Raw genomic sequence first — 24,943 nt, 5'->3', positions numbered from 1 at the left:
AGCCAGGTCATTGGGTACCTTGGACATGCCGCGTATCTGAGTGTGTGCAGAAACTATTCCAAAATGTGAAATGCACCCTCTCAATGAGCCTTGTCTGTAGCTTTCACTAATGAAATGGTGCCTTCATAGCTGTTTTTCTGGTTGAGATATTTAAAATATTAGTGGGGCTTCAGGGAGAAACGAGGATGAGCTTAGTGTGTTTAAAATAAAATCTACACTCCTTGCCATAATCTACACGGGTATATATCCATCCCCCATCCCCCATGTGTATGCTAACAGTAATTCAGAGTAAAATGCAGAAATCTTAACTAGACAGGTTATTAAATTTTGACAAAACAACCACAACTCAGATCGTTATAGAAAATTTCCATCATCCCAAGAAGGTCTTTAGAGCTGCTTTCCAGGCAATCTATGCCCACCCTTCCCCTGGTTTGGTTAATCTCTATTCTGATGTCTAATAGATTAGTGTTGCCTCTTCTTGAAATTCACAAAAGGAGTGTACATTTTTTTGCATCTGGCTTTTTTTCTCTCCTGTTTTTAAAATATATCCATACTGTTACGTGTATCAGTAATTAATTTGGGTGTCATTGACAAGTGTTATTCCAGTATGTGAATACATCACAGTTGATGGAAAATTAGGCTATTTCCAATTTGGGCTATTGTGAAGAAGGCTGTATACATATTCCTGTACAAGTCTGTCTGTGGACATTCATTTCCCTGGAGTATACAACAAGTATTGGAATTGCTGTGTCATGGGGTAGGTGCAAGTTGAACTTAATTAAAAACTGTCAGTTTTGTAAAATGGTAGCAATGAGCAGTATAATTACTCCACATCTTGTCAGAATTTAGTATTCTCTGTCTTAAATTTATCTATTCTGGTGGGTATGTAATGGTATCTCATCACCATTTTAATTTGTGTTTTCATAGTGATTAATGATGTTGAACATATTTTCTTATGGCTTTTTGCTATTTAGAAAGATTACAGAGCTAAGGGGCTTGGGAGAAGGAGTTTCAGAGAAACAAAGGGGAAGTCCGTGTTTCTTTCACTCCAGACAAGGCCTTGGGCAACCAGACTTCTGGGTGTCAGTGGCAGCTGGAGGATGGTTATCTGGTGGTTGTGACTTCCTTAAAGGCATTCTTTTTCTTATGCAAAACAAGCTAAAAAGTCCTTGTGACCCTTGAGTCACCCCTCAGGCTAAACAAGAAAACAGCAAATTAACAAGATTGATTTCTTTTCATCTGTGTCTGTGTTTGGGAACAAGGTTGAAGAGTAATCATGTTCTTATTGAATATTTACAGTAACCCTCAAGAAACCAGCTTCACAACCATAGGCAATTATAAGGCTTTACCAGGCAGGCCTCATGGGGGAAAGCTACCCTCCAACACAGACTTGGTGAGCAGCCAGTGCATTCATTGATCTCTGGAGGTAGTTGCAATTAAGGACTAAGGCTCTCCCTCCACCCTACACCCTACTAGGGCCAGCCATGCTCCAATAAATATCCTCATTCCTAGCTCAGAGGCTAGAAGTGGGAGGGAGAGGTTCGGTGGAGACACTGCTCAGGTGCCTTTGTGAAAATGATCTTATCAGGGGCCCTCAAAGATACTTTTCTTTACTCTGACTCTGTAGTTAGTACTTTTCTACTCCTAACCCTTACACCTACCCCTTAGCCCTTGGGAGCCTTTTGTTCAGGGCTCCCTTGGCAGTCAAATGATCCTCCCATCTGCACTGATACATCTGACCCCTGCTTGGTGCTGTTCCATGGGGAAAAATGGAACACCAAAGGAGCTGACACCTACTCTGTTTAGCCTCTTGCTTGTACTGTAGCAGTAAGTGAATAAAGGCTTGCTTGTCACTTTCAGTTTGGCTTGTCTTTTCTTTCTCTGACACACCTCCTGCGCTGCCCTCAGCTGTCAGTGTACTACCGTGAATTTGTTGATGTCTGTATTAGTTTGCTAGGGCTGCCTAACAAAACACCACAGACTGGGTGGCTTAAACAATAAGAAATTTATTTTCTCACAGTTCTGGGGGCTGGAAGTCCGAGATCAAGGTGTCAGCAGGTTTGGTTTCTCCTGAGACCTCTCTCCTTGACTTGCAGATGGCAACCTTTTCTGTGTCCTCATTTGGCCTTTTCTCTGTGCAGGGAGTATCCTTGGTGTCTCCTTCAATATGTCCTAATCTCTTATTCTTATAAGGTGTTGACGAAAATAATCCATAACCAATCTATAAATGAAAATTTGGGAGAGTTTATTCTGAGCTAAAATGTGAGGACCATGGCCCAGGGCCTTTCTTCCCAAAGGAAGAAAGGGCACCAAAGAAGTAGGGTGTACAGAGTGGTTATATACCCCCAAAGAGGATGTATCACATATGACTGAAATGTCCTTTTACAATAGTCGCGGGACTGCTCTGTCGGCACAGCGATTGATGGACACAGTAGGTGGGTTGCTGTCTTGGTGAACACAGCAGGGTGGCAGGTCTGTTGTCTCAAGCTGGGTGGTCACAGGTGAGCTGGGTGGTCAAAGGTGAGCACAGCAATCAGTTCCTAGACTAAGAAAAGATGCTTATCCTTAAGGAAATGCCAATGTAGGGGGAAGTTGCACCTTTATCTTAAGGCCATTTGTTCTTGCCATAGTAAATGTTTAAAGCAGATATACAATGCGTACTCAATGGCCACGGTCAGGCCCTTTTGGAAAAAACAAAGTCAGGCCGAATTAGGTTTACACCAAATGGCTTCCTCTTATACTCCAATATACACTATTGCTTGCCATTTCTATTTGTCAAAGGACACCAGTCAGATTGGATTAAAGCCCAACCTAATAGCCTCATTTTAACTTAATTACCTTTTAAAGGTCCTATCTCCAAGAACAGGTACTATATTCTAAGGTATTGGGAGTTAGGGTTTCAACACATGAATTGGAGGGGTTGGGCGGGAGGGGGATGCGGGGCCACACAGTTCATTCCGTAACAATGCCTCTAAGAAAAAGTTGATGGATGGGTACTGACTTGATCTGTAACTGGAGCTCCTTGGGATGCTAATCCATCACAGTAACCAACATGTTACCATTAAAATTTTCTTAAAGATTTGGCTGATTTTACTTTACTTTCATGTACTGCAGACTTCTTCTAATTCCACCAGTTCATAAGAGATGAAAACAGTCATAGTTTCTTCTTTCCTAGAATGGGCTTATCACTTCCTGGAATTCAGTTCATTTTAATTTCTTTGCATTCTGGTGATTTTTAGCTTATCTAGATTGTTCTCAAGGTTAGGGAAGGATTGACACTCTCTCGTAAACTTTTATACCCTAATTAGAAATGAATGTCCCTCTAGTGATTTTTTAAAGCAATGCTCTACCTATACACCCCTAGTGGAGTACTTTCTAGGAACTTCAAAGAAATCTTGTCCTTTAATTGAACTTTTTGGTTGGTAATTGTATTGTGGAGCAATTCTTCTGAGTAAATATGCTCATACTCTCAGAATCAGTGTTCTCTACGTGAGAAAAGTGAAAAATGTTAGAGTATCAGATAGATGTATAGAAAGTTTGTTGTGCTGGCAAAAGTATGAAGAAAAAGGGTCTCTCACTGAGTTGAAAAAACACATTGGAATGTAAATTGGTCCACCTCCTACTGAAGTCAAACTAAGAAAATGTAGAGAGAAGCCTTCAAATTCCAGCAAAGTTGGAGTAACAGAAACCAGGCTCACCCTCTCACCTGAAAACAAAACGAAAAAAGAAATCGATAATATGCATGAAATTATATTTTTCAAGACCTTGGAAATCAGGCAATAAAGGATAGCAACCTCTGAGAGGTGGGGAACAAACAAGGTGAGTCCTATGGTTACTCCAGCTCACACCATCAGGTGCAGAATTGTTTCCAGGCTAGGCACAAGGAAGGGATCTGAGGCAGATGAAGAGGTTGCATTGAGGAGATGAAGCTGACTGTCTGAGGAGAAACAACGAGAGTTCACAGGACAAAAATCCAGTGAGGAGAGAGCTGAGGCAGAGAGAGAATCTGGGGGCAAGTAGAGATTCCATCTTCAGTATTCAGCAGAGAACTGATCAGCAAGCTCATGCTTGTGAAGAAAACTACCTGAGGCCAGGGACAGAAACATCTGAAAAGATCATGGAACAGGGCCTGGTACTCAGAGCAAGAAACAGTGTTTTCCTGCTCCCACCAGCCAGACTGGAACTATTCATAACCTCAGAGCTTCAGTAGTAAGAAATAATCAGCCCTAGAATGAGCACTGCTCCTGAACCACCTGAAAAAATCATAAAGGCAAGATCCAAAAGGATCAAACAGTTTATAAGTCATTCAACTGTACCCCAGAATGAAACTCAAGAAGATTTAAATCAAAATAGCAGATACCTAAGAAGGAAAACCTTCTGAATGTCTGGCATCCAATCAAAGAATGCCAGGCATGTAAAGAGGCAGGAAAACATGACCTATAATGAGAAGAATAAGCAATCAATCAAAACGGAACCAGAACTGACACGATGTTAAAATCATCACACAGGATTTTAAGACAGTTCCTATGACTTATTACATATGTCCAAAGAATTAAGTAGAAACATGGAACACATACAAATGGCCAGAATCAAACTTTAGAGATGAAAACTGGAATGTCTGAGATGATAAACTCACCAGATGGAATTAACAGCAGAGTGGACATCACAGAAAAAAAGATTAGGGAACAAAAAGCCATGAACTTTGAAAATATCCAAAATGAAACTCATGATCAAAAAAAATTCTTTTAATGAACATAGCATCAGTGAGTGGTAGGGTAACTTTAAAACGCCTAATATAGGAGTAACTAGAGTCCCTGAGAAGACAGGGGGAGAATTTTTTGAAGACCATTTTTGAAGACCCAATGGCAGAAAAATTTCCAATCCTAGTGAAAATTATAAACCCACTGATCCAAGGAGCCAAATGAACCCCAAGCACAAGAAACATGAAGAAAACCACACCTAGTCACATCACAATCAAATTGCTCAAATCAGTTGAAAAAGAAAACATCTCCAAAGCAGTCAGAGTAAAAAGACTTGGGACATACAGAAGACAAAAATAAAAATTATATCAGATTTCTCATCAGAAGCAGTGCAAGTGAGAAGACAGTAGAACACTATCTTTAAATGACTGAGGGGAAAAAAAATCAAATGTGGAATTTTATGCCTCCTCTCCCAAAAAGGTCTTTCAAAAATGAAGGTGAATAATGACATTTACAGACATACAAACGCTGAAAACTTCATCAACAGTAGATCTACACTACAAGAAATGTTGAAGGAGTCCTCCAAGAAGGTCACTGATACCAGATGGAAATCTGGATGTACACAAAGAGATGAAGGACAAGAGAAACAGTATCTGTATAGGAAAATACATGACTTTTTCTTAGTAGCTAAAGCTCTTTAAATACATGGAGCAGATTAAACAAAAATAACAATGGATCGTAGGGTTTATAACACATGTTAAGTAAAATGGAGGACAACAATAGCCTAAAAACAAGCAGGGGAGAAAACTGAAGAGGTATGGTATCACTTGAAGGCAGACTGTGGTAAGTTGCAGATGTGCGCTGTAAATCCTAAGGCAGTCACTGAAATAACAGAGTTACAGTGAATAAGCCAATGAACGAGAGAAATTGGAATTGTATACAAAACCATGTAAACACTATGACAGCAATTGCTCTTCCAGGACCCTACCCCAGAGAAATACTACTATAAGCGGTCAAAGGTATATGTACAAGAATGATGATCACAGCACTACTTGTAATATTAAAAGCATAGAACCAAATTAATTTTAAAAATATGTGGAAAGGGTACAAAGAAACAATGGGAGAAACTCTTGTCAAAAGTAAGATAGAGGATAATTACGATGTTTCTGCTTTTTCATACATTTCTTGATTCTGAAGCATAAACCTAGGTATGTTTTCAATGGCTCTCCTGGGAGGATCTGAGATCTGAAACTCTCTCACTCAGGATCCTCCTGTGGTGCACAGACACAGAGGACAGGAGGGTAACGCAAGCGAGGTCTCTCCCTCTCCCTACCTGTAGGTGACAGGATTGCAGGGTAAATACTTCTAAACTGCAAAAAGCTACAACTGTAAGTAGTCGCGAACCACCAGCTATTCAGTTAACAGTCTAACGCACCAGCCAGTTGTGCCACGAAGACACACAGGAGCCTTTGCTATCTCAACAGGGTGCTAACACTCATTCAACGCCAGGCCGAGCCACCCGCCCTTGCAGGACAGCAGTGCCGGCTCCAGAGCCTCGGAAAACCCGACACGCGGAGTCGGCGCAGCGTGTTGATCGCCTTTGAGAGCCGCGCGTTGAGTGATTCCGGAGGCAGAAGGGCAGCCAAGCGGCCTCGCCCCGCCTTGCTCCACACCCGCCTCAGATGCCAGCACTACGGAGATACCTGGGGCCGCGACCCCCCCGGGCCTGGGCCGAGTGGGGCCCAAGGGAAGCTGAACGCCTGATGGGCTCCGGTGACGGGCGGCTCGTCCAGTTTGCTCCGCCTTCACCCGACCACCTGCGCCGCCGGCGCTCCCCTCACTCCACTCGGCTCGGCTGCGGTCGGTGACAGGGAGTTGGGGTTGGGGGTCAAAAGACGCAAACGCGAAGAGGCGGGAGAGAAGCCGGGCATTTGAGGACGAGACCTCCCGGGAGCCCTATGCAGAGGCGCGGCCCGGATTCAGGGGAGATGAGAAACACATCAGAATGGGGAAGGGAAAACGGAGACAACATGAGGCAAAAGCACGCGTACCTGCAGCTGTTCAAGAAGAGAGAAACGCGGCGACTGGAATGATTTTACGTCAAAATTCGTAGAGCACGAGCGGAGTGTGCCACCCGGGCTGTGGCGCGCCGTGATCGTATAGTGGTTAGTACTCTGCGTTGTGGCCGCAGCAACCTCGGTTCGAATCCGAGTCACGGCAGTGTTTCCCTTTTGCTTTGTGTTTAAAACCTTACGGGCTGCCCCTCTTACCTGGGGGCCAGAGAGCGCTTTGGGCTGGCCACCAAGTGCAATAACGTCACGAGAAGGGAAGAAAATATAACAGCGCACGAAGCTCTAGCACAGTCACAGGAGATAATCCTGGACGTGCTCCACACCACACCATTTAACAGAAAATATCTAAAGATGAGGTGCGAGCTCTCAATGAGACTTGTGAGACTTGTGTGTAACTTCCACTAAGGGAATGGTCTAGTCACTAGAGGTTTTAAAGATTTTATTTTTTCCTTTTTCTCCCCAAAGCCCCCCAGTACATAGTTGTATATTCTTCGTTGTGGGTCCTTCTAGTTGTGGCATGTGGGACGCTGCCTCAGCGTGGTTTGATGAGCAGTGCCATGTCCGCGCCCAGGATTCGAACCAACGAAACACTGGGCCACTTGCAGCGGAGCGTGCAAACTTAACCACTCGGCCACGGGGCCAGCCCCTACTAGAGGTTTTTTAGTGGAAACATTTCAAACATCAGCGAGGCTTTTTTACACACAAAAAGAAGAGGTTTTAAAGAGTTAACAATTACTCCAAACTGGTCGTGGTCTCCGTTGCAGTCTCTGAAATCCGACGGCCAATTTTTATCCTTTAAGGGAATTATTAATGTGTATTCACAGAACAAAATGCACAAATCTCTAATGGACAAATGGACAGCTATATGAATATTGAAATATGCAACCTTCAACAGGATCATAGCATACAGAAATTTTCTATCATCTAAGCATGGCCCTTTGATACACTTTCCAGGTAATGCCTTCATCCTCTGCTATTTTATAACTATTCAGATGTCTACCCTCACAGATTAGGCTTGTCCTTTCTTCAAATTCACACAAAAGGATGTACACTTTTTCAGTCTAGCTCTTATCAAGCAACCTTATATCTTTGATATATATGTACGTTATTGCATTCGTCACACCTTAATTTTGGTGTAAATGTTAAGCTTTACACCAATGTAAACGACACTCGAAATGATGGACATTTGGGCAATTTCAAACCACAGCATTGGGGAAAAGGCTCATGTGAATACCATTCTAGTAGTAATTTGTGGATATGTGAAAAAATGGCCACTGAAAGAAGGGAAGCCATAGACAAAAAATCTGCAAGGAAAGCAAGACCACTGGCCTTCTATCCTAGAGGTGTTAGAATGAGGGAGAGAAGGGCGACAGCGAGGCAAGTCAGAGAAAAGTAGAATTTTTACTGCCAGTGAAGAGCACATTCTCTTCCATCATGCCTCTTCTCTCCAAGGTCTTCCTAGGGAAGGATGGGCTGACGGAAGCGTCGTTCCGAAGTGGTCCAGTGTGCAGAGTCCGGGCTTCTCCTGGAATATTTGCCGGTGTCTCTTCTGGGTCAAAGCAACTCCACAGGATATTCCTGTTGATCCCTGAGGAGTAGTGGGAGAGACACCAACTTGGCCAGCTCCATGAGCCGCACTCAACATAGGCCCCTCATGGAGGAGTGGGGATTCAAGGCTTCTGAGCCGGGCCCCTCAAATGGCTGAGGCAAGAGAACCAGCTAGGGAACCTCCTGCTGCCTCAGGTTCTCTCCTCCTGTTGTTTGAGAACGTGGATCCAATTTTCTCCCCAGCACTGGAGAGGCGTCTCAGTCATTTCTGCTGGTTGGGAAAGGCTTATTGTGCCCAGGAATGCAGCTGGTGTGCAGAAGGTGAGTGAAGGGTAAATGGGGTGAGAGGCAAGAAGCAGCCGGCTAGCCCAGACATGGAGCTGGCGCTGGACACAGAGCTTCCCAGAGAAGCCAGGCGTCAGGCTTCTTGTTCCTGGAAAGGGTACCTCCTTCCGACCTGACCCCAAAGAGCCAGCATGCAGGGGCTGCTGTGACCATACTCTCCGTGGGGTCCCCATGTATGAACACACCCATGGCCAGCTGCGGGTTAGTAGCATTTGGAGAGAAAGAAGGTATCACGCAAAAAGCAGGGCTTCTCCATACGCTTGGTCAGGAAAGAAAAAAGCCAGGAATACAGAAGTGGAGACTGCCGAATGTGGCACACCAAAGTATGCTGTCCTGGGCCTGGGTTGGCAGAGAGCAATGAGGCAACATGGAAGAGACATCAAGAACCAGAGAATATCTGGTGAGAGCGCAAACTCAGTCCTCTGCTAGCATTAATTCCACAGCCAAATCTCCCACATGCAGGGAAACAGCATGGGTCAGCACAGCCGGCCAGAGGAAAACGACTTTTGTGGGCGAGTTATCTCTTCAACCAGGTAAGTATAGCCACCTCCCTGCAGGCACAATGCAGCCTCCCATCTACCCACCGTTCACTCAGGATCACCACCCTCCCCTTCACCCACCCCTCACCATTCTTTTAAACTGTTCTCCCAAAGCAAGTCAAGCCATGCCCCCTCACCACCACCCCCACAACCCCCAGGGGAGACCCCACAGGTGGGCCCACCAGACTGACTGCCCTTCAGCAGAGGCTCCAGATCCACTGACCGGCAGCCAGTGCACTGTCTCATCTACATACTCCACCTGCTGCCTCTGTAGCTCGGTCCACATTACCTTCCCAGGCTCTCCCTCTCCTCTTGCCTTTACAGTTGGACACAACATTTATCCCAACAGATCTTCGGAGCAAGTGTGCAGTGCCTGGTAGAGTCCACAGAGGTTTAAAAAAAAAACAAAACAGCAGTTGGAGAAGTTGTGGCATTTGCCTGGAACATCATTGTTTTGATATTCTGGTATTGATTTTTACACCTACCTTCTGCTTATGGAACTGATACCGGTTTTCCATTTGTGGTAGTGGGATGAATTAAAAAGTCAAACTACTCAGGAAAAAGAATATGAATCGATTGAAAGAAAATATTTTAAAAATATATTCAGCTCTCGCTCAACTGACAAGTGTGTGGATACGGCAAAAGCCTGGGGCCCCTAGCATGTGTGTTGATGCTGTGCCAGTCATTGGATCTGTGCCTGTGATCCAATGCCGCTCTGGTCTGCTGCTCCAAAAATCCTGAAGCCAGGTCACGGTCTCCGAGAGACATCTCAGGAGGATCCACCTACCCCAAGGTGACTGACTGTACAACTCCATTTCCTTCTCCTGGGAAGCCTAAGCCAGGGTCTTCCTGGATCACAAACGAAGTTATCTTAATGACCAAAACTTATGAGAAAATATTCTTGACATTTTTTACCTATTAGGGAAACACAAATTAATACTAGAAGGAGATACCATCACATGATATTTATATCATATTTATATTTAAAAGAATTAGTACACCAAATGCTGACAAGAGTGTGGAGGAATTGCAACCGTAGTCGTGGGTTTACAACCAGTCTAGAGGACTGTTTGCCGATTTTTAATAAAGTTAAACTTGTACCTGTGTCATGATGCAGCAATTGCAGTACTTCTGTGAAGGCGCAAGCGCAGAAAAAGATTGCTAGAGAGTGCTCATCAAAACACTGGGTACTCATCAACAACACCAGTTAACACTCAAATTACTCCAATAATACCAAAATTAAGAGGTAATATGCATAACAATATGGATATATTTAATGAACATAATGTTCCATGAAGAAAGCGAGATACAAAATTCGTTCATTTGCATTTCAAGAACAGGCAATAGTAATCTATGGCAACAGACCTCAGAATAGTAATTAACCAAGCAAGATAGGGTAGGAATTGCCTGGAAAGCAGCTCAATGGACATTTCTGGGATGAAGGCAGTTTTCTGTAACTTGATCTGGATGATGATTACATGTGCCAAAATTCAACAAAGTGTTTGATAAAGATTTGTGATTTTTACTCTATGTGGACTATGTTTCAATAATTGACTGTTCCCATAAAAATTAGTGGATGGTGGATGGACAAAAGCGGGTGTAGACACAACTGGTTTGTACTTTATTGTAGAGTACAATACACTTTACTTTCAATACAATACACTTACAATTCACTACAAACTCGTTCTTCATTAGCGTAAAAACCCTCGCACTGATATTTGAAATATTTTTCCAGAAAAATGGCTATGACCACACTATTTCATTAATAGAAGCTACAGACAAGGCTCCTTGAGAGATGGTATTTCACCTTTGGATATATTTTCTGCTCAATAGTGAGACAAGGAAACATCCAAAGTTTCGCTTCCACAGGCCATCCATAGATTTGTGCATTGTGGGATTTACTCCTTTGATGGCATCTCACTATGGGGCCAGCGGTAAACTGTTCTCTCTGACAGCTGCTAAAGGAGCTCAGCTGGTGCTGGGATGAAAAGCAAACAGAAAGACCGGTGGTGGACAGTGCCCTACTGTAACTTGGATTTGAACCAAGGTTGCTGCAGCCACAACACAGTACTAACCACTAAAGGGTCATGATGCCACCCCGGCCTGCTGGAAGCACTGTACTTCCTACAATTTCTTTTTTATGTAAAAATATTCACAGTATTTTTGCTGTTTTATTTTTGGACACCTACTTCCAGACCTCTCTCATGATCTTCTCCGTTTCTCCCTCCCCATTCTGCTACCTAATAAAAACAATTTTCATCTCTCAGGATTCGGGCCTATGCCTCTTCACAGGTTTTCCGGGAGCTCTCACCTCATTCATGCTTCTGCTTTCTTTCGCTGCTTTTCACGTTTAGTCTTTTGACCTGACCTCTTCGGGCTGCAGCCACACCGACCCCACCCTACTTCACAGACCGCGACCGAGTGGAAGGAGGGGAGCGCAAACTGCGCAGACGGTCGGGTGAAGGCGGAGCAAAGGTCCGGAAGAGCCATCACGGGAGCCCACCGGCGTTCAGCTTCCGTTGCGCCCGACTCGGCCCAGGCCCGGGGGGTCGCGGCCCCAGGCGTCTCCATGGTGCTGGCATCTGAGGCGGGTGTGAAGCAAGGCAGGGCGAGGCCGTTCGGCTGCCTTTGCTTTTGGAATCACTCAACGAACGTATTTCAAAGGGGACGAGCATGCTGTGTCGACTTCACCTCTATGTTTTTCCGAGGCTTTAGACTGGACAGCTGTCCTGCAAAAGGTGGGTGGCCCCACCTAGATTGAATGAGTGCTTGTCCTCTGTTGGGGTGAGGCTAGGATCTTTCCATGTGTCTCTGTGGCGCAACGGGTTAGCGCGTGCGGCTGTTAAGCGAAAGGTTGGTGGTTCGAGCCCACCCAGGGACGCTTCTTCGCGTTTTCAGAACGTTCAAGTGTTTGCTGTCGGTTATACTCTGCCCATCCTTTAAAGCAAAGGCGGAAAGAGGGCTCCGTGCATACCCTCCTGTCCTCTGTGTCTTGTGCACATCGGGACGATCTAAGTCAAGATCATTATGGACCCTCAGAGATTAGCTCCAGGGGAAGACAGGTCACTGGGAATCCACGAACCCTCAAAAGAGTAGAGTCATCATTGTTACCTTCTGATTCCTTTTCACTATGAAGTTTCTTCCACTGTTTGTACTAGTATTTATTTAACCCTTTCCATATACTTTTGAAATTACTTTGGTTCTGTGCTTTTATTATTACAAATAATACTGCAGTCATCATTCTTGTACAAATATCTATAGAGTCCTGGAAGAGCAGTTGCTTTATCATAGTGTTTACATGGTTTTGTATATGATTCCATTTTCTCTCCTTTGTTGGGTTAGTAGCTATAACTATTTTGTTATTTAAGCGACTGCTTTACGATGTATAACTTACATCTGTAACTTACCAGTCTGCCTTCAAGAAATGTCATACTTCACATTTCTCCCCTGCCTGCCTTTATGATATTGTTGTCATGCATTTTACTTTGCATAAGTTATAAACCCCACAATCCATTTGTATTTCTTTTGTTTAATCTGTTCCATGTATTTAAAGAGCTTTAACTACTAAGAAAAAAATCTTATATACTTTCCCATGCAGATACCATTTCTCTTGTCCGTCATCCCTTTGTGTACATCCAGATTTCCATCTGGCATCAGTGACCTTATTCCTGGAGGACTCCTTCAACATTTCTTGTATTGTAGATCTACTGTTGATGAAGTTTTCAGCATTTGTATGTCTGTAAATGTCATTATTCACCTTCATTTTTGAAAGATTTTTGTGGAGGAGGAGGCATAGAATTCCATGTTGACTTTTTCCCACTCAGTCATTTAAAGATATTGCTCCACTGTCTTCTCACTTGCACTGCTTCTGATGAGAAATCTGATATCATCTTTATTTTTGTTTTATGTATGTTCCAAGTCTTTTTCCTCTGGCTGCTTTGGAGATTTTTTCTTTTTCAAAGGATTTGAGCAATTTAATTATGATGTGACTAGTTTCTCGTGCTTGGGGTTCATTTGGCTCCTTGGATCAGTGGGTTTATAATTTTCATTATGATTGGAAAATTTTCTGTCATCATGTCTTCAAAAATATTTTCTTCAAAAAAATTTTCCCCCAGTCTTTTCAGGGACTCCAATTGCTTGTATATTAGGCCTTTTAGAGTTGCTCTACCATTCATGATGCTACGTTTATTAAAATTTTTTTTTCTTGACTGTGTTTCATTTTGAATATTTTCAATTATTCATGGCTTTTTGTTCTCTAACCTATTTTTATGCAATGTCTAATCTGCTGTTAATTCCAGCTTGTGAATTTTTTATCTCAGATATTCTAGTTTTCATCCCTAAAGTTTTATTTTGGCCATTTGTATACACTCAACATGTCTACTTAACTCTTTGGACGTATGTAATACAGTCATAATAACTGTCTTAAAGTCCTCACTGCTAATTTTAGCATCATGTCAGTTCTGGTTCAGTTTTTTTTTTTTTTTAAAGATTGGCACTTGAGCTAACATCTGTTGTCAATCTTTTCTTCTTCTTCTTCTTCTCCCCAAAGCTCCTCAGTACATAGTTGTATATTCTAGTTGTAGGTCCTTCTGGTTGTGCTACGTGGGATGCCATCTCAGCATGGCTTGATGAACAGTGCCATGTCTGCACCCAGGATCCTAATGGGTGAACCCCTGGGCTGCCAAAGCTGAGGGCGTGAATGTAACCACTCTGCCACAGGGCCAGCCCCTGGTTCAGTTTTGATTGACTATACTTCTCATTATGGGTCATGTTTCCCTGCCTCTACGCACGCCTGGCATTCTTTGATTGGGTGCCAGACATTGTGAAAGTTTTCCTTCTTGGGTACCAGCTATGTTGGTATTCCTATAAATCTTCTTGAGTTTTGTTCTTGGGTACAGTGAAGTGACTTTTAAACAGTTGGCGATCCCTTTGGATCTTGCCATTATGATTTTTTAGGTAGGTCAGTCTAGAGCTGATATTGCTACTACTGAAACAAGACCTTCCTGAGTGTTCTTCCCAATGGCCCATGAATTATTAGTCCAGTCAGGCTGTTGGGAGCAAGTAAGATTTCCTGCCCTGTGTGAACACCAGGCACCATTCCATGATCTTTTCAGAAGTTTCTTCCCTTAGCCTCAGGCAGTTTCTTCATAGGAATGCCCTGATCAGTATCTGCTGAATACCTGAGGGAGGTCCTTTCCATATGCCTGGATTCTCTCTCTGTCCACCTCTCTCATCACTGGCTCTTTGTCCTACGAACTCTAGCTGCCTTGCTCTCCACGAATACTCAGCTTCATCCTCACAATCAAAGGAGTTAGCCTCAGATTTCTCTCTTCCTGTCCAGCCTGGAATCTCTCTGAAAGCAGTAAGCTGGGCCAATGATAGGGCTCACCTGGTTTGTTTTTCATCTCTCAGGGGTTGCTGTCTTTCTTGCCTGATTTCCAGTGTCTAGAAAACTGGTATTTCAAGTATTTTGTCTTTTTGTTTTCTTTGAGTGCATGGGGGAAGGGGAGGGTAAATCTGATTCTTGTCACTCCACCTTTGCCAGAAGCTGAAGACATCTCTTTATGTATTCTTAGTTTGACGTCAATAGGAGGTGTGCCAATTTATATTCCAATCTATTTTTCCAACTTGATGAAGGAGCCTGCTTCTTCATACTCTTGCCAGCACAGCAAACTTTCTATACATGCATCTAATACTCTAACAAGAGGAGTGGTGCCCTCCTGACTCAACTTAGTGGGAGGTACAACAGTAGAACAATGTGGACATTACCCAGAGATACCCTATTACATTGGTTCAGCAGCTAAACTTCCAAGATGTTTAGAAAGTCTTCCAATAATTGTAATTGTTTTCGATAGTGACCTACTTAATAGGATCCAGAGAAGACTGGCCAGAATGACTGGGGATTGCTTCCTGCCAAGCAGCTTATCAGTTGGAGGGGAAAAGAACTACTGGTCCCAGACATTTGTTCCTCTTCTCTTTCCTTTATGAATTGCATTTTTGCCTTTATGCACACAATCTAATGACCAGTCTCCCTGCTATGCTAGGTTGCATTAGCATGCTGATAACTGTCTCTATAAAATTCTTTGACAGTGTTTGGGTATTTCTACAAAAATTATCCCATTTGAGAAAAATCATTGGAAGCAACAGAATCCTACACCTGACAATGCATCTTGCGCAGACTTGGATCCTTAGAGTTATTGGCTCACCTTCCCTTGGTTCTTATGTTGAATCTCATGAGCAAAAAAAGAGCTCTTTGGCTTTTACACACTAAATCTGGTTCTTGGACTCTCTCTCTCTGTCTGTCTCTCTTTCTCTACCTGTGCATCTCAGTCTGTCAGCCTCTCTCTCTCCCTCATACTCTAGGCTGCCCCTAATCTTATCCACTCTCTTCTCTTCCTCTTCAGCTTTCTGGGATCTTGCATTGGCATGCCTTCAATCACCAAGCATTATTAGGCACTTACTAGGTGCCAGGCTGTGCTCTGGGAGAGATGCTGCATCATGACTAAACCTAAGGTCCCTTCCCTGAGGTGCCTACACCTGGAGGCATCAAAAAAGAGCAGCATGCTGGGAATACAACTGGTCCCTGCTATAGATGCATCCACCCACTCACGTCTAGGGTCCCTAGAAGTGAGTAAGACAAGAGAAGCATAAGGAAGAGTGGGAAAATAGATGGCTTCAGATCTAGAAGGCAGGTAACCAAGAACTAGGATTTTTTTTTAAAAAAATAAGCAAACACTTCAGGAAAACAATAGGCCTCCAGTGATAACTCCTTACTTCCTGGAGCAAACATTGCTTGTGTTTACACTTCTTAAACTGACAATGATGGCCAAGCTCACCAACACCCACTAAGGGCGCCCACACCTCCTCTTAACCTGTTAACATATGGCCACTCTATAATCTATAAAATATGAGGTAGCATTATATTAAAAAGGTGTTGTGTTGTTTCTATATTAATTAGAAAATATCCAGGCAAAGATTATACATTAATTAGCTCAATTTAATATCAGCCAAATAACTTAAAGATAATGATTGATCTTAAAATACTAATTTAGGTGACACATAACAAAGAAATGCATGTTGGAATCATATGTTAGATGATACCTAAAAACGTTTATCCAAAAATTGTAAGTGGAATAACTGAGCTACCATAATTTCTAGAATTATAAGATTTAATCTCCATTTAAAAGATATTATACAGCATGCTTCATTTACTTGAACACATAACTTTAAATTTTATAAACTTAAATATTTATTGGAATTAAAGTTTGCTTATTTGATCAGTAAAACCAGCATAGGAGATTTAGGCAGTATCAGGATTGATGCGGGGTCGGTGAGCCGAGGAGTCAAAAGAAAGATTTCTTAGACTCTCAAGATCTGGCAGTAGTGCTCTTTTATTTAGAGAATAGTATAGAATAGCATGGGGACAGGATCCATGGGCAGGCAGAGCTTCTGCTGCCACCGCTTCTGCTGCCCCCACTGGCATGGGGACAGAGCCCATGGGCAGGCAGAGCTGGTGTGTGGGGACAGGACAGTCAGAGGCAGGCAGTCAGAGCTCCTGCTGCTGCCCCGAGTTGAGGGTTAGGGCTAAATTTAAGGCATAGGTATATGATTCATCTCTTTACAAGACAAAGGAAAGAACATGAAAAAATGTTAAAATGGTATCAGTGCAGGTGGGGTCTGGTCATTGGGTGATCCCATGACTCTTAGACAAGAATCAAATTGGATTAAGTAAAGGTTAGAAAGGTTAGACGCCACCACCCTAAACCAGTTACATGAGATTGCCAGACAGGAACCAACTTAAGTTCTTGCCTTCCCTATTAAGAGCTTCTAGGGACAAGGTCATCTCTCCTCTTCTTCCTGGTACAGAGAGGGAGGCACCTTTTACAGATAGAGATTTACCTTACAAATGTAAATGTGTCCCAACAAGGGCAAGTTCCATTCCCCAGAGCCTCCTTCCCTGTCCCAGTTTATCGAAAGCAATCAGCCCAAAACAATCCTGATGCCAAAGAGACATATCCTGGGGTGGCCAATTTTAGGTCCCTACAAGGTCATCCCCCCTTCCTTCACAAACGCAAATGTCTCAAAAGAGCAAGCAAAATTCCAGTCCTCGGAGCCTGCTTCTCATCTACAGTTTTAAAAGTAACTAGCCTAAAAATCCTCATCAAGGATCATTCGGATTTTGAAGAGAAAATAAATCCGAGACTTGTATAAAGTAGAATACTATGCTAACAGTATTGTAGAAAATCTGAAAGACAACATAAAGTAGTTTTTAGACCAAAATTTTTAAAGTGTTGTGATACATACAAGGAGTCATCTTTAGAAATATGACATGACATAAAAATGTTCTATGCCATTATACATCAGTTATTAGGATTCTTTAAAGTGTTTAAAAGTATTCAAGACTCATCCTTATTATCAACTTGAATTTTTCTTATATCTATACTGAGACCACTAATTTATCTACAGCTAGATCTCTTTTTGAGTTTCAGATTCAGTAAGAAAGGAAGTGCAAGAAAAAAACCCCATCAATATATTATCCTTGAACTCCACTGTGATCCTGGAAATAGAAGCTCGGTCACTATCTCCCACTTTGGGGAGGAGTACAGTTGAGTAGCCATCACAAATCAGGATGCCTCTCTCTGCTTGGACCAGGTCAAGACATCACACTTCACCTACCCCAGCCAGCCTGGGGGATGCCTTGGAAACTGTGATCAGGCCTCATCCCCATCTTGCCGCAAACCGCATCTCTGCGATGCAGAGAAGATCCCTGAGCGGCAGTGGAACCCAAGCCGCCAGCGGTGAAAGCACCAACTCCTAGCCACTAGGCCACCAGGGAATCACACAAGGACTCTAATTTGGCTTCTCCAGGTGAAAATTCTGAAAGTAAAGGTTCGATTTCTGAGACCCTGAAGGCAGAAATGGAGAGGATTCCCAGCGGCCCAGGGCTGAATGCAGCTGTGCAGGGCCCCCAGCCCTCACCCGGCTGCTCATCACCTTTCACCTCTGCGGGTCCGGGAGACTCTTGGGACGCTTTGGGCTCTGAGGCCTGACCACAGGGGAACTGCTCTGTCTTCCCTTCTAGTGTAGCTTTAACACTGTGTGCCGCAGAGCCAAGGACGTGCTCTTTTCCGAACCTCGGTTTCCTTCTGAGTAAGGGGCGGACTTGGCTCTGAGGGAGTGAGAAGCGGAGCCAGTCTGCGCCCTGATCGCTGAACTGGCTCAAGCAGCTCTCCTGACAATTGATGAGGATTTTTAGGCTGCTTAATTTTTTTTTTTTTTATTAATGTTATGATAGATTACAACCTTGTGAGATTTCAGTTGTACATTTTTGTTAGTCATGTTGTGGGTACACCACTTCCCCCTCCGTACCCTCCCCCCACCCCCCCTTTTCCCTGGTAACCACCGATCAGATCTCCTTCTCAATATACTAATTTCCACCTATGAGTGGAGTCATATAGAGTTCGTCTTTCTCTGACTGACTTATTTCGCTTAACATAATGCCCTCGAGGTCCATCCACGTTGTTGTGAATGGGCCAATTTCGTCTTTTTTTTTGGCTGAGTAGTATTCCATTGTGTATATATACCACATCTTCTTTATCCAATCATCAGTTTCTGGGCATGTAGGCTGGTTCTACGTCTTGGCTATTGTAAATAATGCTGCGATGAACATAGGGGTGCAACGGACTCTTGAGATATCTGATATCAGGTTCTTAGGATAGATACTCAGTAATGGGATGGCTGGGTCATAGGGTATTTCTATTTTTAACTTTTTGAGAAATCTCCATACTGTTTTCCATAGTGGCTGTACCAGTTTGCATTCCCACCAACAGTGTATGAGGGTTCCTCTTTCTCCACAACCTCTCCAACATTTGTCGTTCTTGGTTTTGGATGTTTTTGCCAATCTAACGGGGGTAAGGTGATATCTTAGTGTAGTTTTGATTTGCATTTCCCTGATGATTAGCGATGATGAACATCTTTTCATGTGTCTATTGGCCATATTCATATCTTCTTTTGAGAAATGTCTGTTCATGTCCTCTGCCCATTTTTTGATCGGGTTGTTTGTTTTTTTGTTGTTAAGCAGTGTGAGTTCTTTGTATATTATGGAGATTAACCCTTTGTCGGATAAGTGGCTTGTAAATATTTTTTCCCAATTAGTGAGCTGTTTTTTTGTTTCAATTCTGTTTTCCCTTGCCTTGAAGAAGCTCTTTAGTCTGATGAAGTCCCATTTGTTTATTCTTTCTATTGTTTCCCTCAACTGAGGAGTTACAGTGTCCGAAAAGATTCTTTTGAAACTGATGTCAAAGAGTGTACTGCCTATATTCTCTTCCAAAAGACTTATTGTCTCAGGCCTAATCTTTAGGTCTTTGATCCATTTTGAGTTTATTTTGGTGTGTGGTGAAAAAGAATGGTCAATTTTCAATCTTTTGCATGTGGCTGTCCAGTTTTCCCAGCACCATTTGTTGAAGAGACTTTCTTTTCTCCATTGTAGGCCCTCTGCTCCTTTGTCGAAGATTAGCTGTCCATAGATGTGTGGTTTTATCTCTGGGCTTTCAATTCTGTTCCATTGATCTGTGGACCTGTTTTTGTACCAGTACCATGCTGTTTTGATCACTGTAGCTTTGTAGTATGTTTTGAAATCGGGGATTGTGAGTCTGCCGGCTTTGTTTTTCTTGCTCAGGATTGCTTTAGCAATTCGCGGTCTTTTGTTCCCCCATATGAATTTTAGGATTGTTTGTTCAATTTCTGTGAAGAATGTTCTTGGGATTCTGATTGGGATAGCATTGAATCTGTATATTGCTTTAGGTAGTATGGACATTTTAACTATGTTTATTCTTCCAACCCATGTGCAAGGAATGTTTTTCCATCTCTTTATGTCATCGCCTATTTCTTTCAAGAAAGTCTTGTAGTTTTCATTGTATAGATCCTTCACTTCCTTGGTTAAGTTTATCCCAAGGTATTTTATTCTTTTCGTTGCGATTGTGAATGGGATAGAGTTCTTGAGTTCTTTTTCTGTTAGTTTATTGTTAGTGTATAGAAATGCTACTGATTTATGCACGTTAATTTTATACCCTTCTACTTTGCTGTAGTTGTTGATTATTTCTAATAGTTTTTCTGTGGATTCTTTGGGGTTTTCTATGTATAGGATCATGTCGTCTGCAAACAACGAGAGTTTTACTTCTTCGTTACCTATTTGGATTCCTTTTATTTCTTTTTCCTGCCGAATTGCTCTGGCCAGCACCTCCAGTACTATGTTGAATAGGAGTGGTGAAAGTGGGCACCCTTGTCTTGTTCCTGTCCTCAGAGGGATGGCTTTCAGCTTTTGTCCATTGAGTATGATGTTGGCTGTGGGTCTATCATATATGGCCTTTATTATGTTGAGGTACTTTCCTTCTATACCCATTTTACTGAGGGTTTTTATCATAAATGGGTGTTGGATCTTGTCGAATGCTTTCTCTGCATCTATTGAGATGATCATGTGGTTTTTGTTTTTCATTTTGTTGATGTAGTGTATCACGTTGATTGACTTGCGGATGTTGAACCATCCCTGTGTCCCTGGTATAAATCCCACTTGATCATGGAGTATAATCTTTTTGATGTATTGCTGTAATCGGTTTGCCAAAATTTTGTTGAGGATTTTTGCATCTATGTTCATCAGTGATATCGGCCTGTAGTTCTCCTTCTTTGTGTTGTCCTTGTCAGGTTTGGGGATCAGAGTGATGTTAGCTTCATAGAATGTGTTAGGGAGTTCTCCATCTTTCTCAATTTTCTGGAACAGTTTGAGGAGAATAGGTATTAAGTCTTCTTTGAATGTTTGGTAGAATTCTCCAGAGAAGCCGTCTGGTCCTGGACACTTGTTTTTGGGGAGGTTTTTGATTACCGTTTCTATTTCCTTACTTGTGATTGGTCTATTCAGATTCTCCATTTCTTCCTGATTCAGTTTGGGGAGATTGTAGGAGTCTAGGAATTTGTCCATTTCTTCCAGGTTGTTCAATTTGTTGGCATATAGTTTTTCATAGTATTCTCTTATGATCTCTTGTATTTCATTGGTATCTGTTGTGATTTCTCCTCTGTCATTCCTGATTTTATTAATTTGCGATTTCTCTCTTCTTTTCTTGGTGAGTCTGGCTAGGGGTTTGTCAATTTTGTTAATTCTTTCGAAGAACCAACTCTTTGTTTCATTGATCCTTTCTATTGTCTTTTTTGTTTCAATATCGTTTATTTCTGCTCTTATTTTTATTATTTCCCTCCTTCTACTGACTCTGGGCTTTGTTTGTTCTTCTTTTTCTAGTTCTGTTAGGTGTCGTTTGAGTTTGCTTACGTGAGCTTTTTCTTGTTTAGTGAGGTGAGCCTGTATTGCAATGAATTTCCCTCTTAGGACTGCTTTTGCTGCATCCCAAATGATTTGGTATGTCGTGTTCTCATTTTCATTTGTCTCCAGATAATATTTGATTTCTTCTTTAATTTCTTCAATGATCCATTGTTTGTTGAGAAGCGTGTTGTTTAGTCTCCACATTTTTGCACCTTTCTCTGCTTTTTTCTTGTAGTTGATTTCTAGTTTAATAGCGTTATGATCAGAAAAGATGCTTGATATTATTTCAACTCTCTTGTATTTATTGATGTTTGCTTTGGTTCCCAAAATATGGTCAATCCTTGAGAATGTTCCATGTGCACTTGAGAAGAATGTGTAACCTGCTGTTTTTGGATGAAGTGTTCTATATATATCTATTAAGTCCATCTGGTCTAATTTTTCATTTAATTCTATTATTTCCTTGTTGATTTTCTGTCTGGATGTTCTGTCCATTGGTGTTAATGGTGTGTTGAGGTCCCCTACTATTATTGTATTGTTGTTGATGTCTTCTTTTAGTTCTATTAAGAGTTGCTTTACAAATTTTGGTGCTCCTGTGTTGGGTGCGTATATATTTATAAGTGTTATGTCTTCTTGGTGGAGAGTCCCTTTTATCATTATATACTGTCCCTCTTTATCTTTCTTTATCTGTTTTGCTTTGAAATCTACCTTGTCTGATATTAGTATAGCGACACCTGCTTTCTTTTGTTCATTATTAGCTTGGAGTATTGTTCTCCATCCCTTCACTCTGAGTCTGTGTTTGTCTTTGGGGCTGAGGTGTGTTTCCTGGAGGCAGCATATTGTTGGATCTTGTTCTTTGATCCATCCTGCCACTCTGTGTCTTTTGATTGGGGAGTTCAATCCATTTACATTTAGAGTGATTATTGAGACGTGGGGGCCTACCTCTCCCATTTTGTGTCTTGTTTTCCGGTTTTCTTCAGTTTCCTTTGTTTCTCGTCCCATGGTTTAATCTGTTCTGATGTAGAGCTGCTACTCTCTGTTGTTGTCCTTCTACTTATCTCCTCTGCTCTTGGTTTTGTAGCTCCTTTCCTTTTTTGGATTTTTCAGGAATGAGGGTTTTCCTGAGGATTTCCTGAAGAGGAGGTTTTGTGGCAATGAACTCCCTTAATTTTTGTTTATCTGGGAAAGTTTTTATTTCTCCATCGTATTTGAAGGATATTTTCGCTGGGTAGAGAATTCTCGGCTGTAGATTTTTGTCCTTCAGATTTTTGAATATATCATTCCACTCTCTTCTAGCCTGTAAAGTTTCTGCTGAGAAATCTGCTGATAGCCTGATGGGGGTTCCTTTGTAGGTTAGTTTCTTTTGCCTGGCTGTCCTTAATATTTTCTCCTTGTCGTTGACTTTTGCTAGCTTCACTACTATATGCCGTGGAGTTGGTCTTCTTGCATTGATAAAGTTTGGAGATCTATTGGCTTCTGTCACCTGAAGATCCATCTCCCTCACCAGATTTGGGAAGTTCTCAGCCATTATTTCTTTGAATAGGTTTTCTGCCCCTTTCTCCTTCTCTTCTCCCTCTGGTATACCTATAATCCTTACATTGCATCTCCTAATTGTGTCTGATAATTCTCGGAGAGTTTCTTCATTTCTTTTAAGTCTTGCTTCTCTCTCCTCCTCTGCCTGCAACAATTCTATATTGCCATCTTCCAAATTGCTAATTCTTTCCTCCATATTATCGGCCCTACTGTTCAGAGCATCTAGATTTTTCTTAATCTCCTCTATTGTGTTCTTCATTTCCAATATTTCTGTTTGGTTCTTCTTTATCGTATCAAACTCTTTTGTGACATAGCTCCTGAACTCGTTGAGTTGTCGGTCAGAGTTCTCTCTTAACTCATTGAGAATCTTAATGATGGCTGTTTTGAAGTCATCATCATTTAGGTTATATATCTCATTTTCTTTGGGATTGTTTTCTGTGTATTTGTTACTTTCTTTCTGTTCTGGAGATTTAATGTATTTTTTCATATTGCTTGATGTTGTTGATTTGTGCCTCCGCATGGAGATAGAGTTTAGTTGCTCCTTTCACTTGTTTCAGCTGCTGCGGTGGGGGGAGCAGCTGTTTATACTTCACCAACCAGGAACCCTGTCCGTAGTTGCTAACTGGGCCTGGGCCCCTCTTCGTAGCCACAGTGGCCCTTTGGATTCCCTCCTCTGCCGTGGGGGCCGTCACAGGGGGGCTTCAGGCTGCAGGTGCCTACTGTTGCAGCCCACCTAGATGTGCTCTCTCCTTGGGGTCTGCAACGGTGTTATGGGCTTTTCCAGCGGCCAGGGGTGGGATCACTTATATTTGTCGCTCCGTTGCTGTCGGCACCCACCAAATCTCACTTGTCCTCTATGGGTCGCAGGAGAGCTATTGGCATCTTCTACAGTCTGTGGTTAGTACACCTAGCTATGCTGCTTTTGCCCTGGGGTCTTCCAGCCTTGTGGCTGGCGGCTGGGTGCCTTCTACTGGTGCTGTGCAGAGGCTTTCCCTAAGGCTGCTGTGAGCCTGTAGGGTTTCCCCCTAGGCTACTAAGCTGGGTCTCTGGAACTCTCTCCAGCCCCAGTCCTCTCTGAGATCTCCGGCAATCCCTAGCCTCACGGGGCGGGCAACGGCAGCTAGGGGGTCGCCCCACCCTCTGGGATTCTCTCCGGGCCTCTCCCGGAGCCGTGAATGCTCAGCATGGCCCCTCTGCTAACGGCAGACAGAGAGTTTTGTCTGCTGCCCGGGCGGAGCTCTGGCGCTTCCCCTCTGGGTCGCAGAACCGGCCTTTGAAAGTTCCCCCAGCCCCGGTCCTCTCCGAGATCTCCGGCAATCCCTAGTCCCACGGGGTGGGCAACGGCAGCTGGGAGACCTCCGTGCCCTCTGTGTCTCTCTCTGGGACCCTCCGGGCGCCCCGAGCACCAGGCTGGGTCTCCCCACCAATGGCGGGGAGAGACTCTCCCCGCGGGCTCAGGTGTGCAACTCCAAAGTTTCCCTCTGCGTTTAGGAGTAATTGCGGGGGGTTTAGGTAGGGTTCTGGTCACCTGTTTCCACCGTCGCTCCTCTGTTGTGTTCTCGCTCCTGCCCTAGATGTGTGTAGATCCTCTGGGGGCGTCCGTTGGAAGAAAGCCGCTTGCGGGTACTAGGCTGCCCGTCGGGGTCGGAGAGTTTTCACCTATTTCCACATCCTCCCGGAGGAAAGTCCATCCGCCTTCCGATGTATAGTCGCGTGGGTGTCTCAGACGTCCTGAGATGCTGTCTGGATATCCTTTGTCAAGTGATAAGTGTCCAAATAATTGTAGACTCGAAGGGCGAGAGACAAAGAGGACTACTCATGGCGCCATCTTGGATCTTCTTCTAAATGCTAGGCTGCTTAATTTTAAAATGGCTTATGATGAGGATTTTTAGGCTGGTT

General features: G+C 43.1%; 2 non-coding genes and 1 pseudogene across 2 annotated transcripts; 2 read left to right on the top strand and 1 right to left on the bottom strand.

The window, feature by feature from the left end:
* Positions 1–6,848: 6,848 nt before the first annotated feature.
* Positions 6,849–6,920, top strand: TRNAH-GUG (transfer RNA histidin (anticodon GUG)). Its single transcript has one exon. It is a non-coding gene; the product is annotated as a tRNA-His (tRNA).
* A 2,142-nt stretch (positions 6,921–9,062) lies between these two features.
* Positions 9,063–9,206, bottom strand: LOC124251598 (uncharacterized; annotated as a pseudogene).
* Positions 9,207–12,011: 2,805 nt separating this feature from the next.
* Positions 12,012–12,085, top strand: TRNAN-GUU (transfer RNA asparagine (anticodon GUU)). Its single transcript has one exon. It is a non-coding gene; the product is annotated as a tRNA-Asn (tRNA).
* Positions 12,086–24,943: the final 12,858 nt, after the last annotated feature.

Source organism: Equus quagga, chromosome 13, assembly GCF_021613505.1.
Source record: "Equus quagga isolate Etosha38 chromosome 13, UCLA_HA_Equagga_1.0, whole genome shotgun sequence".
In the NCBI taxonomy this organism is placed as follows: Eukaryota; Metazoa; Chordata; class Mammalia; order Perissodactyla; family Equidae; genus Equus; species Equus quagga.
Note: the sequence above shows the minus strand (reverse complement) of the source record. Positions and strands in the feature narration are given on the sequence as shown.